The sequence below is a fragment of the Eptatretus burgeri genome, chromosome 11 (assembly GCF_056783735.1).
Source record: "Eptatretus burgeri isolate ZD-2024b chromosome 11, Ebu_testis_v1, whole genome shotgun sequence".
In the NCBI taxonomy this organism is placed as follows: domain Eukaryota; kingdom Metazoa; phylum Chordata; class Myxini; order Myxiniformes; family Myxinidae; genus Eptatretus; species Eptatretus burgeri.
In genome coordinates this window covers 32940413-32958394 of record NC_140971.1, presented here as the reverse complement: position 1 = coordinate 32958394, position 17982 = coordinate 32940413, and the positions used below count along the sequence as shown (strand labels likewise).

General features: G+C 45.8%; 1 protein-coding gene across 2 annotated transcripts in view; it reads right to left on the bottom strand.

Annotated features, from left to right (window-relative positions):
- Positions 1–17982, bottom strand: part of SNAPC3 (small nuclear RNA activating complex polypeptide 3) — a 42823-nt gene that overhangs the window by 225 nt on the left and 24616 nt on the right. The window contains exon 10 of one of the 2 annotated variants that reach the window (XM_085845824.1): positions 13918–15011. The exons of the other annotated variant lie outside the window; for it this stretch is intronic. The gene's annotated coding sequence lies outside the window, so the exon portion shown is untranslated. Of the gene's footprint in view, positions 1–13917; positions 15012–17982 lie in introns of those variants that run through there. 2 annotated transcript variants of the gene reach the window in all.

Below are 17982 nucleotides of genomic sequence, written 5' to 3'. Positions count from 1 at the left end.
GAAAAGGTGTAAAATTAACAAAAATAAATTTGGTTGAGACCAGTGTACGACTGAATGTGTTGGCGATGTCGGCGATGTTCTTGTACCTTATTCGCAGTTCTCATCTCTATACACTGTAACACCACCCCCCTCCCCCACTCCCCTCATCCTCACATTCCCAGTGATAAGTAAATAAACAGATTAATATAATTAATGTATTGTTCATTAACAGCAACATGATGGGAGAAATGGCCTCCTCAAAGTTTCTTGTATTCGTTGACAGTATTGGTGGTACTCGCCTAAGGGCCCCTCTTTGTACCATGAAATCCCGACATTTGCAAATTCGACATTCACGGACTCCGTGTATTCATGTTTATAAAATGTGACCTGCTTCTACTTTTGAGGCACCTGTGCTTCAGCTATTTGCGGTTTTTGTGGGTGCATAAACCATCTCCCACCAGCCATGCCTAAAGCCGCTCTACGCACGCATAAACCACATAAACCACGCAGGATATGACAGGTTGCAAGATGCAGACCCAATGATGGAGTGATACCTCTGGTTCAACAGGGGGTTGGATGATGTTTTGCTCCCATACAAGGAGCTACACAGAAACCTGCAGCACTCAGAAAAATAGATGTCGATCACTTCTTTTTTTTTGCTCCGGACCCTCAACCTCAATACCATCAGCACCCTCACCTGCATCCCCTCAAGAGGAGTTCACTAGATTCGAACTCATCAACATCACATCAAAATTCGGATCTTAAAAAAAAATTGGAAACAGTATCTGCAGTTGTATTTTTTTTACTTGTAAGCATTTTGAATGAAACTAATCATGTGCATTCGTGTTCAGAAATTTTTTTAATTTTCCCTTGTGAATTATGAACTGCTGTGAACCTATCCCCCTTTTTCCCACTGAAATAATGCCGAGACATTCACGGATTCGACGTTCGCAGAATTTTTCAGGAATGTATCCCCGTGATTGTTGGGGTCTTCCTGTCGGGGAGAGACGATATAATTGACTCACAAAAAAATCGACATCGGCAGCCCGACTTCGAGGTGCTTTCTGTGCCAGGAATTCAGTTGGTTGTTATCTCCATTTGGGTTTCAGGAGGTGGGAGGATGTACTCCCAGAACTCAAAATCTCCACCTCCTTTTTGGTAAAGGATCATGATTCATGAATCAAGGTGTCAAACTTTATTCTCATAGCCTCATTCGACAGACTCTTTCAAAATCTTCACTGAACCTCGAACAGCCTCCACGTGTAGCTCGTTTGGAGTGATATTCCCAGAATGATTTTATAAGAACTCAGTAAGGGTTTTCTTTATCATTCCTGGAGCTCCATCACTGGTATCATTTCAGCGTTTTCAATTTCTAAGTCCTCTTGACCTCATTTTTCACATCCTGGTATTTGGTCATTTTCCTGATTTCCATGTCAGAGTCCAAAGTCATTGGGAACTGAAAGCTCAATCAACAATGCTAACTTTTCCTTTTTGTATTTGAGCACTCTGTCTGGACACAGTGCTTTATTTTCAATGTCCACACTTGACGGTATTGTTGTGAATTCGCGCCCGCCGGCGTGCGATCAGCCACGTAACTCTAATCGCGGCCGCCTCGCCCACCGGAACGGACAATTCAGTCGTGACCCTCCGGGAACTACCGCCCGGAGCCAGTCACGGTTGGGTCTTTCGACCTCACCACAATCGTGCCAATCGCCCACCTGCGTAGGATAGGGTTGTTCGCCAAACTCTACCTACCTAAGTACCTATGCGGATGGTTAATCGGGCGATCGTACCTCACCACAGGTCAGCCGATGACACGAACAGCTTAAGCGGTCCGTTCCGTGCTTCAGTGAAAACCGAGCGGTGTTATCGCTGACCTCGACGGACGTGATTATTTATTGGGTGTCTAAACCCCACTGCCAATCCTTTACGTGATGCAGGATGGAGAGTCAATAAAAAGAAAGGAGACGAAGCAGTTCAACAAGCAAGCATTTTGTTTACACATGCAGACACAAAGCAAGCACGTATATTCATCCATACAAAATGCACAAAAAGCAAATGTAAGAAAAACAGTTAAAACCGACTATACGCGTACACACGGCAACACTTACACAGTTTTACTTGAAAGTCGGCACCACCACAAGCATTTACGCAAAAAGCAAAGGAAGAAAGCCACCCTCACAGGCAAGGAGGCAGACAGGCCCGTAGACCAAATATACGTGGATCCTGGAGGATCTGCCAGGTCCACGAGACCGGAGAGGTCTTACCTGCGTCCTCGTGATGCAATGGCAGGCAAGCCGCAATGTTCGCGCCGCTGCGCCCCGACTCAGTGCCCTGGCGTGGTCGGCGAGTCCTCTCCGGCGTGCTCCGCGCGAGCGGTCTTGTTGGCACCACGTTTAGGGTGGGGGAGGAACGGGGGCCCCCTCGGCACTATCTCAGCGCGAATGGGGGGGGGGGGAATCGTTGACGCTCAGGGAGAGGGGAATGGCTGGCTGGCTTGGGTCCCGCGACGAGACGAGCGATCACCCACACCGCAACCTCGTCGCCGACCGCCGTCCTCACTTGACTCGGACCTGAGCTCTCTTGCCCCGACCAGCCGGATGCAGCTCCACCGCACGCACTCAACTTGGGCTTGACCAGCCAGCCCAACACGCAACACGCAACAACAACGAGCCGCCTTGTGCTCGCGCCTTTATAGGCGGCAGGAGAAGCCAATATGCAAATTCCAGGATCAGAACGCGATTGGAGGCGGGGCCACGCCGCCCCCTGGTCAGCCATTGGTCGGGCAAAAAGGGGCGTGAACCTCCCCTGATCCGCATATTTGCATAAACGGAATTCACATACACGCGCCTGGAGGCGGGGCCAAACCGCCTCGCGCTCGCCCATTGGACGGGGGTGAAGTGGGCGTGAAGCATTTCTGATCCGAATTCCTCTCGCATTTTGACCCGCGGCTCGACGCGTTCGGCACCAACTACCGAACGGCTCCTGGAAAGAAAGGAAGGAGAAAGGCGAAGGTGGTGGAGGGTTTTCTGTGGTGGTTTGGTGGTTGGCGGGCGTCGTTTGGGAATGGCGGTGAAGCGATGTTTGCAGGATGGAGTTGTGAAGGTAAAGGTGAAGGTGGTGGTGGTGTTTGCGTTGTTGGCAGCTTAATGGTCAAAAATAACCATAGAGAAAGAAAAATGGCATACTGAAGGATCGCAGCCCAAATGGATCACATACATTCCCTCGATACAACGGGCGTGGGCTAACTACACGTGGACTTATTGAGATATCGCACCTGAGGACCCTTTATGGTGTAATGCGAATTTCCACAACCATAACACCACCCCCTCCCCTTTTTACAGACTCGTCCCGAGTCGTCAAATTCTCGTGCACCATCATGTGTAGTTCTCCCCTAGTACGTTTTTACCTTCGGATCCCTGAGTGCGACATTCATGGTATTCGTGTCCCCAAAATAAATAACCTATGGGCTGAGTAACTAACTAAACAAACTCACTCATTCAGATGACTTAAATAAAATTGCCGGCGCTAAAGGCCCAGTCACACCTTGACGTTTTAGCCAGCTTATGCCGATTTTTGAAAAATTTGTCTAAAACGCTGGCGCACGTCGAATACGTTATGGGTAAGTTTTGGAAACATTGAGAGCACGCTGAAAAACATTGCCATACGTCGTAGTACGCTGGCTTTCATCGTTGTACTTTGCGATTGTCCTCAAATTTTAGCATGCTTGAAATTTTACGACTTATGCCAGCGTATGACTCACAAGTTCTGCTACGCTGGCCATAAGTTGAAGGCACGTTATGTGATCATTGACACACGTTACTTGTAAGTTAATCATAAGTCGAAACACGTTGAGGAAATGTTTAGCGTACACAAAACTTATTTATAACATAAGAGTAACGTGTTTTAGGCATGTTATGCGATTGTTGACACACATCCACACACGTTACTTGTAAGTTACACATAAGTCGAAACACGTCAAGGTAATGGTTAGCGTCAGTGTTCCAGACTCCCTTTTTTTTTTTTCTTCGGTATGACGGTGATGTTGACACTTCGATTTCTAGTGCATATCGCATTTCGATCGCATATCGTGCGTACAACTTATTCCCATCGCATGCGGAACGTGTGAGGCATACGGCAAGTACCTCGTAAATTGTTTAACACGTTTAAAAGTACAAGACGTATTCCACTTAATACGACGTATGATAGCGTACTTTAGCGTTCTATTCACGTATACCAAACTTACCCATACCGTATTCGACGTGCGCCAGCGTTTTAGACGCATTTTTCAAGGTCGGCATACGCTGGCAAGATCGCCAAGGTGTGACTGTGATGGTGACACTTCCATTTCTCCGGCGGTTATGATTTGAATCATTGTGTGGCAGGCTTTTAATAGGCTACGCCACGTGATCGTCGGCGATACGTGCAGCACGCTATGCATAAGTTAGACTATCGTTGGGCGTAGGTTGTGAACGCCGACAACAGGCTAAGCATTCGTTGGTATAAGTTATCTATAAGACAACAAAACGTTCTGTGTACGTTACTAATATGTTATGCATACGACCAACTCATTATGAATATGTCCGAATCTTAAAAAAAAAAAAACATCAAAAGTTCAACGTAAGCCAGCGTTTTACATACATTTTGATACGTTGCCATTGCTGGCTAAAACGTCAAGGTGTGACTGGGCCTAAACACATACATGCCGGGGGCGCACTCATATTTACAGTACATCTTAACACCTTACAAAATTTACACTAACCATGGCCCAGGATCAATGGACTCTGCAGGCAGAAAAACAAAAGTCAACCGGTGCACGGGCTGCCACTGCAGGCCGGTGTTGTTGGTGCCAACAGGACAGTTCTTGCGGCTTCACGACGATCCTGGCGCACATGGCAATGAACAAGGGGGGGGGCAAATGCAAAACAGAATGGGGGCTGGTGAACGTGGGCAGTGGGCATGGATGGCAAAAGCGGGCAGGCAAGGCATGACAAAGCCGCTGCAGGCAAACACAGCCGGCGGACGATCCGACCGGCACAGGCCTTGCAGAAAGCAGCTGCAGACGATCCGGCTGGTACAGGCCTCGCAGCAAAACAACAGCCGATGAAGTTGGCCGGCCTCTCGCCGTGCAGTGCAGGTCAGTGGAGGGAGTGCAGTGGTGCTGGCCACTCAGGTGGGCTCGGACCTATCTGCTGTCTCCCTCCCAACCTATCGCCTTTGCCTGTCACTGTCCCTACCCACTCCCTTAATTTGTAAAAAAAAAACAATTTATCCCCAACTTATTTTTTTTGTTTGTTTTTATTTTTACTCTTCCCCACTATAATTCGTCCCCTAACCCCCTTTAATGTCCTTGTTCGGCTAACCTATCGTCCCCTAGCCTACTCCCAACCCCTACGTTCCCTTCCCGGAGGGAAATGAGAGGGCTGGCGTCCTGTGTCGAGGCCCAACTCAAGCCTCAAGATGGCCTCCCCAGAGTTCATCGATTTAACCCAAAGTGGGTCCAGTGGCCCACAACGAGAGCGAAGGGATGGATGGTGCGGAGGGTTACACTTCCTATCTACCCTATCCATTAACCATTAAACTATCCCGGGGCTTTCCACAAGCGCCTCTCGCTTAAACTATTGGTTCTAAGAACCCAGATTCCCGTCGCCTGTGTTGGTGTACTTGCAAATTTCAGGCCTCGCCCCCACCCCCAAATTTTCTCTCCGTGCCCTCACACGGTTTCATGGCTGGGACGCGTGGCTCCCTTGGCAGGCACTACCCTCTGTCGATTCTCCGACGATGGCACCCCCAGGCACTACACTGCCTCCGAGCCTACCAGCTCCCTAAACACCGGGGAATGCCCTCCCTGGCGACTCCCCTGAAACGCTCACGTGGCAGGCTGGCACCCCGGGCCCCTTCCCTGGGTGCCCGTGCCCAATGTACTGCCCACACGGCTAATGGTGCCCCGAACCCCCGCATCATGCGGGCGCACCCGTGCCCACAACACAGCCCGGCCCCCCATGGGCCCTTGGCCTACCACGGCCGACTAGCCTGGTGCCCGGGGTACCCACTCAGCGATACTCACCTTTCACAGCCACGCTCCCAGCCCGTCAACAGGGCTCCTGCACCCCTCCAAAACAGGTTTCGAGCCTACACTCCCACCAACAACAAAACGACCTCCATTTTTCAATTTGTCGAACCCAGCTAACTCACTCTACACTGACCCCGGGGTCCCTTGGGTGGGAATCACTCCTCCCCCCAATCACTCATCGCACCATACATTCCCCATTCGCTCCATTCACACAGACCCGCTGGCCTCACTCAATCACCAAGCACATGCTTCCACATCACAACCCACAACTCACCGCTGAATCTCTGCCATCCTGCTCACTACATCCCCTAACTACCTCATGCTCCCACGTCGTCCCTTACACTATAGCACGTTCCTTTTAACACTACGTAGCGAAGCTACGTCCCCTCTACACACCAAAGTCTGTCTCTGTCTCCAAATCATCAAAAATCATTTCCCCTCCTAAATCTCATCTAAATCTCTCTACTTAATCCATTCCACAGACTCCAGGAGGACTTACCCCTGCCCCATTAAGTCGGTCTAGCTAAGCTAACCCTTCCCCCCAGCTAGTGCCATCCTGTGCCCGGGTAGGGGGGTCTTCCACCCCTTGCCCGGGAATCCTGTTCACCCGAAGCGAGGCTTGCTTGCATTTATTTATTTATTTTTTAAATGCGCAGCACCAGCGCGGCAATTCACAGCCACGCACCTTAGGCGTGATGTCATGGCAGCTGTTCACGTCCCTCGTCCCTCTTGGACGGCACCATCTGGCAGGGATTCACCCTCCTGCTGGATTCCAACCATACCCGCAGCCATGACGTCACCCGGCGCATAAAAAAACCAAGCCTCGCGTTTCGAGGGATTCCCCACGCGAACACATGTGCTCTGCCCGTTGGAGCTTAACACACACGCCCGTGTGGAGAACCCGTCCGATCCAAATCCGTATCCTGCCTAACCTTTGTCCGTCCGCGGGATCGGCAACATCAACCGCGCACGTTTCCGGACCGGGCTTCACTCCCGCAAGCGAGCACGTGGCAGCCTCGTGCGTTGCACAGCACGGACCTCGCGCTCGCCGCCAGGTAAACCAAAAAAAAAAAAAAAAAACCAAAAAAAAAAAAACCAAAAAATAAATAAACTTTAAAACAAATACACAGGCCGTTCCTTCACTCTCGTAAACGACGACTGGATTGGGGCATTGTGTTTATCTATAAATGCACATAAGAAATCGAGAAATTATTAGAATACAGTGTCATCACTATCCGGAAGTCCGTACGTTGTAACCCGTAATGGGAAACGCGGCTGAGGATCTCTTCTCCAACAGCCACGCCTACGCAGCAACGTGTCCTGTGATTGGTAACTAAATGGCGCATCGGCCACGCCTACGCAGCAACTTGTCCTGTCATTGGTCGGTAAATAAATGGCCATAACTTGGGAACCACTTGTCCGATTAATATCAAACCTTGAAAAGGCACAAACTCAGGTCCCCAGCAATATAGCTGGCAAGTTTCAATTAGATCAGACCAGTGGTTGTCGAGAAACAGCAGTCGCGCGCGCGCGCACGCACGCACGCACGCACGCACGCACGCACGCACGCACGCACACACACCTGTAATTATAGATACATGAGAAAACATCTCGAGATACGATGTAATCTCACGATATGTGATGATGATGCAAAAACCAGATTACGTTTCGAGTTAATTTGTAAATTATCTCACTACGTGGATGGAAATTTCAATAGAAGAACGAACATAAATCATAGTCACATAATCTTCATTTTGGGTGCAGAGAAAGACGGCTTGATTAGAAAATGGACACATTATGCGTCACACAAAATGGTTCAGTGCGCCATGTTCATTCGATACAAAATGGCTTTGTGTACTCCACACCACCAGGCTGTGGGCTGTACAGCAACGGGGATTTGAGCGACATCCCAACAGGCCAGAGGTCAAAGAGGCTGCAGCCATCCCAAGACCAAAATGCCAACATCAGCAAACATGTTGACACGGGGAACCCAATGTTGCCAAGAGAGAAGTTACGGCAGAAGAGTTCCGGGTTCACCAGGTGCTCAACTGCAGGCCGAAGCAACAACGTGATGAGGCAGTGGTACACTGCATAAGTAATGACGACTCCATTGGTGCCAGCCTTGGGGAATGCCTCGCACTACGTCAAGGGAGGAGTTGGTGCTATTTGTTAGTCACAGGGGCTGCAACATGTCAGAACAGAATAACGACAGCCTGTGCAGGAGTTTAGATGCCTTGAGGACACACTGCTCCAGACCTGGGATTGACAAAGTCATGATTAGGAGGGCAGGTTGTGAACCGCCTGATAGTTCAGGGTCACTGAGGACAGGGATCCTAAAGGAAAGTTTTGAGGACATGGACATCCACAGAATAGTTTTTGGCTTCCAGAGACGAATATAGAGACATCATGGGTGATTTTATTTTTGTGGGGGAGTATTGCGAGACCAAAAATACGAACGGTGCAGTACGTCCTCCAATCACTAAAGGCCCCGTCACACCTTGACGTTTTAGCCAGCGTATGGCAAGGTCTCAAAATGTATGTAAAACGCTGGCGGACGCTGAACTATTGATGTTTTTTTTAAGTTTTGGACGTATAATAATGTGTTGGACATATGCATAACGTATTAGTAACGTACACAGAACGTTTTAATCACATATAGATAACTTATACCAACGAATGCTGAGCGTGTTGTCGGCGTTTACAACCTATGCCCAACGATAGTCTAACTTATGCATAGCGCGGCAGCGTATCGCCGACGATCACGTGGCATCGGCTATTTATAGGCTGCAGCTCTACGATTCAAATCGTAACCGCACGAGAAATCAAAGTGTGAAGCCGCTGTCACACCTTGACGTTTCAGCCAGCGTTTGCTGGCTGAAAAATTTGCCGAAACAAGCTGGCAGACGTCCAATACGTTATGGGTAAGATTTGTATACATTAACAGCACGCTGGCATATGTCATAGTACGCTGGCATACATCGTCATATGCCGAGTACGTCGATAAATTTTCAGCATGTTGAAAATTTCTCGACGTATGACACACATTCCGCATACGCTGGCATAAGTTGTAGGCACGCTACGCGATCGTTGACACACGTCCACATACGTTACTCATAAGTCGAAACTCGTCAATGTAATGGTTAGCGTCAGTGTTCCAGACTCCCTGGTATTTTGGGTTTTTTTTTTTTTCTTCGGTATTACGGTGATGTTGACACTTCGATTTCTAGTGCGGTTATGATTTAAATCGTTGAGCGGCAGCCTATTAATTATATTATATGATAACCGCACTAGAAATCGAAGTGTCAACATCACCGTCATACCGAAGAAAGAAAAAAAAAAACAGGGAGTCTGGAACACTGACGCTAACTATTACATTGACGTGTTTCAACTTATGAGTAACGTGTGTCAACGATCGCGTAACGTGCCTACAACTTATGGCCAGCATTATGCGGAACGTGCGAGTCATACACTGGCATATGTCGAAAAATTTCAAGGATGGAAAATTTGTCTAACACCTCGGCATACTACGACATATGCCAGCGTACAAAGACGTATGCCAGCATACTACGACGTATGCCAGCGTGCTCTTAACATATACAAACTTACCCAGAACGTATTCGACGTGTGCCAGAGTTTTAGCCAAATTTTGCATACGTCAGGCATACGCTGGCTAAATCGTCAAGGTGTGACAGGGCCTTAAAGGGGGAAGGAGCGAATCCACAGCCCCAGAAGACTGCTCAATGACTGTGAGAGATGACGCAACAGGCTGTGGTTTCAATGTGCTGACACGAGACTTAACCTGTTAATAGTTCTTTTACAGAATAAATGAACACAACAGTTCCTGAAAACAAGTCTCCAGCCTCATCATTTACCACACACACACACACACACACACACACACACACACACACACACACACACACACACACACACACACACACACACACACACACACACACACACACACACACAGTGAGGCGAACGCAGTGAGCCGATCTGCGGTCGTATATATGTAGACAAGTATATAATTATAAATAAACAGGAAACAAAAATGATGATGATTTTAGAGAGAAAGAGAAAGAGAGAGTCAAAAGTAGCGCCCAATTTCTGGTCAGACAGAAATACGACGGTGGATGCCACTAAAAATGTTGGTCATTTCAAGGTCATTTTGTGCCCCCAAAAAGGTCAAATTTCAAAGTCATCCAAATATAGTCATGTAACATATCAAAAGAAAGGTATGGAAGAGACAAACAATTTGGTACTATTTGTAGGTCAGAATATTGATCTCAGAAGTAGGTCATGTAGGTCAAAGTCCACCCTAGTATAATACCAAAAAGTAGTCAGGAAAAAATACTACTACTTTTATATAATATTTATTTAAATTGCCAAGAATTAATATATACAGATGCATCTTTTGAAGTATTATTAAAAACAAATGGCATTAGAATGTCAAATTAGAACAAATGAATCTTTTTTAACAAAAATTTGATGTGTATGCAACATGTATTTGACAGAAATAGTGTTCAATCTGATGGATTACAACAGTCAATAGAATCACAGCCACAGGAATTTGTACATTTCATATTGTTTTTGAAGCAGGTGCATCTAGCAGTGTTGCACTTCGTTTTGCAAGAGCAGGTCGCAAGCTCGAGGCAGGACAATGGTACAGGAGGTAGCCTGGTCCATTGAGGTTTCAGACAACCTGACTCCTTCCAAGCATCTGGGGGCAACGTCCCAACAATAGTTTCCATCTCTGCTTGAAGCCAAATCTTGGCCTGGAAGTTGGCACGTTGCACATGAAGCTCCAAAGCATCACGTGTTAGAGGAAGCAGTTCCAGGCCTGTCTTGGCTTTGCTGAATATGTTCAATCTTGCACTATCAATTGTTTGCAGCCCTGGACTTCCATTGACGTTGCCATTTTCCACAAATCTTTATAGAATGTTTTGAGCTCTCGAAGTGTCGATTCTTCGAACCGTATCAATACCAAGGGTATAGTTCGCAGAATGGAAGAGATCCAAAAGTGCCTCGGAACGTGTAGCTTGGTGGAGTGCAAGCCTTAACCCAATATGTTTCAGTGTCAACTTTCGTTTCTTAGACACTGCATACACAACGTCTTGAGCAATGCTGCACACACTCTGCTTGATACTGTTGGCTTCTTCAATTCTCTCATGAAGATCATCCGCATCACTGAACAGTAAATGCAGAAATAGATACAAGCTGTTTGGGATAACTTGTGCAACATGTTCTTGATCAAGTCCTTGCTAACTGCTGGAATAACCTGGACTGTCTGTGAGATCTTTTCTGATTCTCAGTGCCACATGGACCATTTGATAGATATTTCCTTGATTAAATCCAACAGCACCAACATCTTCATCTTCTGTGGATTCCAAATCTGAGGATAAACCACCACGTTGATGACTTTTTGTCAATGCCTTTGACAGAATGAAGTTAGACTTTCCACCAGGGTACATTATTGGTGCTCTATTTGAAAGAGGTTTGACATATCCTGCCTTTGAACCGATCATTTTCTTAACCTTTTCGTAGAAGTTTGTTATTCTGGACTAATAACTCTTACCGACGGGGATGTTTCTCTCAGCACACATGTCCTGGTATCTGCGCCACACATCTGCCATGTCATAAGTATTACCTCTTGAAAGCCCAATGTCCAAATCAGAGCACAACTTCGTCATGCACTCGTCCAGATCTGGATTATATATATATCCAGATTATATATATATACATATATATATATACATATATACATATATATATATATATATACATATATACATATATACATATATACATATATATATATATATATATATACATATATATATATACATATATATATATATACATATATATACATATATATATATATACATATATATATATATACATACATATATATATATATATACATATATATATATATATATATATATATATATATATATATATATATATATATATATATATATATATATATATACATATATATATACATATATATATATATACATATATATATACATATATATATATATACATATATATATACATATATATATATATACATATATACATATACATATATATATATATACATATATATATACATATATATATATATACATATATATATATATATATATATATATATATATACATATAAATAATCTCTTCCATACCTTTCTTTTGATATATTGCATGACTATATTTGGATGACTTTGAAATTTGACCTTTTTGGGGGCACAAAATGACCTTGAAATGACCTTTAAGGTCAACATTTTTAGTGGCATCCACCCTAGTATTTGTCTGACGTACGACTGATTGATTTAGCATGGGTGCAGGCTATTAACATTCCATGCAGGTAAAAGGTTTTTTTTAAGCCTTTTTGCTTCTTGGCTGGTCCATCTTGCAGATTATTAATTTTCGTAATTTATTTATTTTTGATTTTGTTTTGCAGGTTATTGCTGCGAGTTTGGAAAGTTACTGAATTTGCACCAAATTGAACCATGAATTACCTTTCAATGGGTCAACGCATTGCGGCCGTGAAACATTAAAACAAATGTAATGAACAACCAACGATGGCGGCACGCCGTTTGGCACAGGAATTTGATATTAACCCACCTCAGGGAAGAAACATACAATTGATTGTCGAGAAATTTGAAGCAACAGAGTCGGTAGCCACTGCAAAGAAGTCCGGTCGTCCGAAAACGGCAACGAATGTCGCTAAGGCTGAAGAAGCCATCAGAAGACTGGAACAAAGTCCGCAAAAGTCAACTCGCCGTTTATCTGCAGAGTTGGAAGTGAGCCAATCAAGTGTTATCCGTATCCTTCACCAGAAAAAAAAATGGAAACCTTACATTCCACGCTTACTGCATGCCCTTCATGATGGAGATGACGCCGCAGTCTTCAATTTTGCGAAGAGTTCTTAGCCAAACTTCACAAAGAGGACACAATGCTTGACAACATCTGGTGGTCAAATGAAGCATGTTTTAAGCTTAATGGCACAATTAACAGATGCAATTGTGTCTACTGGGCTGCGAATAACCCAAGAGTGACAGTTGATAAGGAGGTAAATTAACCTGGAGTGACAGTTTGGGCAGCCATATCTCCATAAGGGATAATTGGACCATTTTTCTTTGAGGGATCTGTCACTGCAGAAATTTACCTGGACATGCTGCAAACCTTCTTTTGGCCCAGGGTACAAGATCAGGACTGTTATTTCCAGCATGATGGAGCTCCACCTCATTTAATGGACGTTATGTTAGTCAGTGGCTTGATGAAAACTCTCAGAAAGTGGATCGGCCGCCGCGGTCCAATCGAGTGGCCGGCACGCTCCCCAGACCTTACACCTCCAGATTTTTCTTTCTTTGGGCGCTCATGAAAGACCTTGTTTATCGTGAAAAGCCTCGTACCATTCAGGAATTGAAGGCTCAAATTACTGCAAAGTTTGAGGAAATTGATATCGAACTCTGCAGATGTGTGTGCCGCTCTGTGCCTGCTCGGCTGCAATTGTGCATCGATCACGAGGGAGGGCACTTTGAAAATTGCAAGTAAAACAGCTTGGTTCAGTTCCGTAATAAGTTTTTCTTGAATAAATGGTTAGATAAACATGTCATTCATTTATTTATTTCTACCTTCTTGTATACTGTAATACAAATGGCAAACAAACAATCAACTGAGAGAAATTGGACACTACTTCTAACTCACCCTGTATATGTATACATGTAAATTATTCCCAAAATTTGGAGTATTTTGAATCATGTTATTTGAGGAATGAGTTTCTTCTGGCTTAAGATACATAAGAATGTGACAAACAGCTGAAAGAATCACTGCAAGAGACATTTCAAGAAATACATTGTTTCAGGGGTATTTTATTGAGAGATTTACAAAAAAAATGTCGTGTCCAGAATTATTCATACCCTTGTTTAGATCAGTTCAAAGTCACATTCAGTAATCAATGGAAAAGCCTCTGTTTGTGATTACAGCCTCCAAACGGTTTTTATACTTGCTCACAAGGTTTTTGCATGTCTCTACAGGGATTTTGGCCCACTCCTCCTTCGCGAAGGTCTCCAGGTCTTTGAGATTGGAAGGCTTCCTTGCCATCATTCTGGTCTTGAACTCCCTCCACAGATTCTTGATTGGGTTGAGGTCCGGACTTTGGCTTGGCCACTCTAGAACGTCCACATCATTATCCCGGAACCATTTCTTGACTGACTTGGCGGTGCGTTTTGGATTGTTGTCCTGCTGATATGTTTCTCTGTAGTTTCTCTGTGGACTGTTTGATGTACTGCTCCGTTTTCATGATGCCATCCACTTTGACGAGATTGCCGAGCCCACTGGCTGAGAAACGTCCCAAAATCATAATGCTCCCGCCTCCATGCTTGACGGTCAGGACTGCGTTCTTAGGGTTGTATGCTTCACCTTTCTTTCGCCAAACGAAAGCAACATCTCTGTGCCCGAAAAGCTCCATTTTCGTCTCATCCGACCACAGAACTGAGGACCAAAAGCTTGGATCTTTGTCCAGGTGAGCTTTTGCAAAGGCGAGACAAACCTTTATGTGCCTGAGATGGAGTGGTCTTTCTTGGTCGGCGTCCATGGAGACCCCCCTTGTGCAACGTCCGCTGGAGTGTCTGCCTTGATATCTTGGTCCCAGACTCACCAAAGTTGTTCAGGAGAGCCTTAATAGTGATCGTGGATTGTTGTTGGCCTCTCACCATACTTTTTTGCCAGACGAGGCAACACCTTTGGCTTCCGACCACGTCCTTCAATGTTTTTTTACAGTGTGGAACTCCTTGTACTTCCTAATTATGCTTTGTATGGTGGCAACTGGCACTCGGAACGACTTCGAAATAGCTTTGTAGCCTTTCCCCTCCTTGTGAGCATTCACAATGCACAACCGAAGGTCCTCACTGACTTCTTTCTTCTTCGCCATGCTGCCAATGACCTGAGAATGATTGCATCAACTCCCCTTAATTTATAGTCGAAAAGCAGTGTTGTTCTATAACATGCCTCACTGAACATTCAATAGACCACATTTGCAATGCATTCAGATTGTATGCACACATCTTGGAAAAATTGCATAACATTATAAAGAATCTTAGGAATATCAAAAGCATGTGTGCATTATCACAAACATTGGCCTCAATTCTGAGACTTGGTATGGGGTATGAATAATTTTGGACAGGCATAAAAACAGAAATCTTAACATCTCTATATTAATACTGAAGGACCAATTTTGTGCTCCTCCGAGCGGTCGCGTCACGTTTCTCTCGGTACTGTGACCTGGACTGAAAGAAACTTCGTGCCTGTAAGAGTGCATCGCACATAGTGGCAATAGTCAACTTTCAACTCTGAAGCAGAATAAACACTTTTCGTTTTACATTCGTTTACATGGCGACGTGTGACGTCACCGCTGAGAGGCGTCAGGACGTCATGACATCATCGGTCATTCGCTGGCATTACTACGTCTGTCGTCGACAGACCGTTACCGCTGAGAGGTGTAATTCCACTCCTCGAAAATAGCGTCTGCAATGTAAAACCCTCTTCTGCACATGCTGACTACCTCAGAATGTGAATTTGACACAAAAAATGTAACAAGAAACATTGTATCTTCTATATATTAATACTCGAGGACCAATTTTGTGCTCCTCCCAGCGGTCGTGTCACGTTTTTCTCGGTACTGTGACCTGGACTGAAAGAGTGCATCGCGCATAGTGGCAATAGTTAACCTTCAACTCTGAAGCAGAATAAACACTTTTCGTTGAGACGGGGGCAAGGAGTGAAGAGGCGGGGGTGGGGGATGAAGAGACGGGGGCAGGGAGTGAAGAGGCGGGGGGGAAGGTAAGCAAATTGAAAGGGGGAGATAGGGGGGAAATGGGGCGGGGATGAGTGGGCGGGGGCTGGGATGAATTAGGCGGGGTTGAGTGTGAGGTGGTGGACAGGGGCGGGGGCCCAGGGGCAAATGGGGTGGGGAATCAAGAGATGGGGGACGGGGAGTGAAGAGGCGGGGGTAAGCAAATTGAAGGCGGGGGTGGGAGGCGGGGGGGGAATGAGGCAAGGGCGGGGGATGAGTAAGAGGGGGCAAGCACACCCTGTCCAGTCCATGTCCCTCGAGTGTGGGTGAGCTGGTGAGGGTGGTTGAATGAACGGAGTCCGTCTGTGATGGGGTTTTGGCTAGTTTCTATTGTTATGCTAGTAATGTTGAGCCAAAATATATGTGGATTTGTACATGCCAACTGAATGTCCTTGGGTGAAGCAAAAGTTCCATCACTCCAGCTTGTAGGTATGAGATAAATGCAAAACTCAGATTTTTCATAAGGTATGAATAATTTTGGGCTTAACTGTATGTGTATATATGTGTATATATATATATATATATATATATATATATATATATATATATATATATATATATATATATATATATATATATATATATATATATATATATATATATATATATATATATATATATATATATATATATATATATATATATATATAGGAAATTTGCATGCCCAGAGCAGGAATGGAAGCCTGCCATCTGAGCCATCTCCGAGACCCACAGGTTGGACACAATTCTCCACATCGAGACTCGCTTTCCCCTGCTGCTTCTGGGATTTCCAGAGGACCTGGGAATGTAAAATATATATATATATATATATATATATATATATATATATATATATATATATATATATATAATTCCAGCTGTGTGTGTGTGTGTGTGTGTGTGTGTGTGTGTGTGTGTGTGTGTGTGTGTGTGTGTGTGTGTGTGTGTGTGTGTGTGTGTGTGTGTGTGTGTGTGTGTGTGCGTGCGTGCGTGCGTGCGTGCGTGCGTGCGACCGCTGTTTCTCGACGACCGCTGGTCCGATCCGATTGAAACTTGCCAGGAATATTGCCGGGGACCCGCGGATGTGCCTTTTCGAGGTTTGATATCGATCGGACGAGCGGTTCCCAAGTTACGGCCATTTTACTGCTTTTTCAGTGTTGAAAAGGTGTATATATGGCAGCTGAAGGTGTCGTTCCACCTTCTCATGCCAATTTTTCCCAAATTATTAATAACCGACGACCACCGGTCCGATCGGATTGAAACTTGCCAGGAATATGGCCGGGGACACGCGGCTGTGCCTTTTCGAGGTTTGATATCGATAGGACGAGCGGTTACCAAGTTACGGCCATTTATCTGTCGACCAATGACAAGACACGGTGCTATGACATCACAATTAATGTTTATTTATTTATTTTTTTGCACGATTGACAGTCCGACCTGATTGAAACTTGCCAGGAATATTGCTGGGGACCTGCGGATGTGCCTTTTCGAGGTTTGATATTAATCGGACAAGCGGTTCCCAAGTTACGGCCATTTATCTGTCGACCAATATCTGCGAGAGAGGGGGACGGGAGAGGGGGGGATGAAAGTGGGGGCGAGAGAGGAGGGGAGGGAGGAAGGGAGAGAGGGGGGCAAGAGAGGGGACGAGAGAGGGGGGACGAGAGAGAGAGCGAGAGAGGGGACGGAAGGGGGTGGGAATGGGGCGAGAGAGGAGGGGCGAGAGAGAGGGGGGTGAGAGGGGGAGAGAGGGGGAAGAGAGGAGGGATGAGACTAGGGGTGAGAGAGGGGGAGAGAGTGGGGGGGGCAAGAGAGGGGCGAGAGAGGGGAGGGAGAGAGGGGGTGAGAGAGAGGGGGCATCACAATTCAAGAGAGGGGAGAGAGGAGGGGGTGAGTAGGGGAGAGAGGAGGGGGTGAGTAGGGGAGAGAGGAGGGGGTGAGTAGGGGAGAGAGGGGGGACGGGAGAGGGGGGATGAAAGTGGGGGCGAGAGAGGAGGGGAGAGAGGAAGGGAGAGAGGGGGGCAAGAGAGGGGACGAGAGAGGGGGGACGAGAGAGAGAGCGAGAGAGGGGACGGAAGGGGGTGGG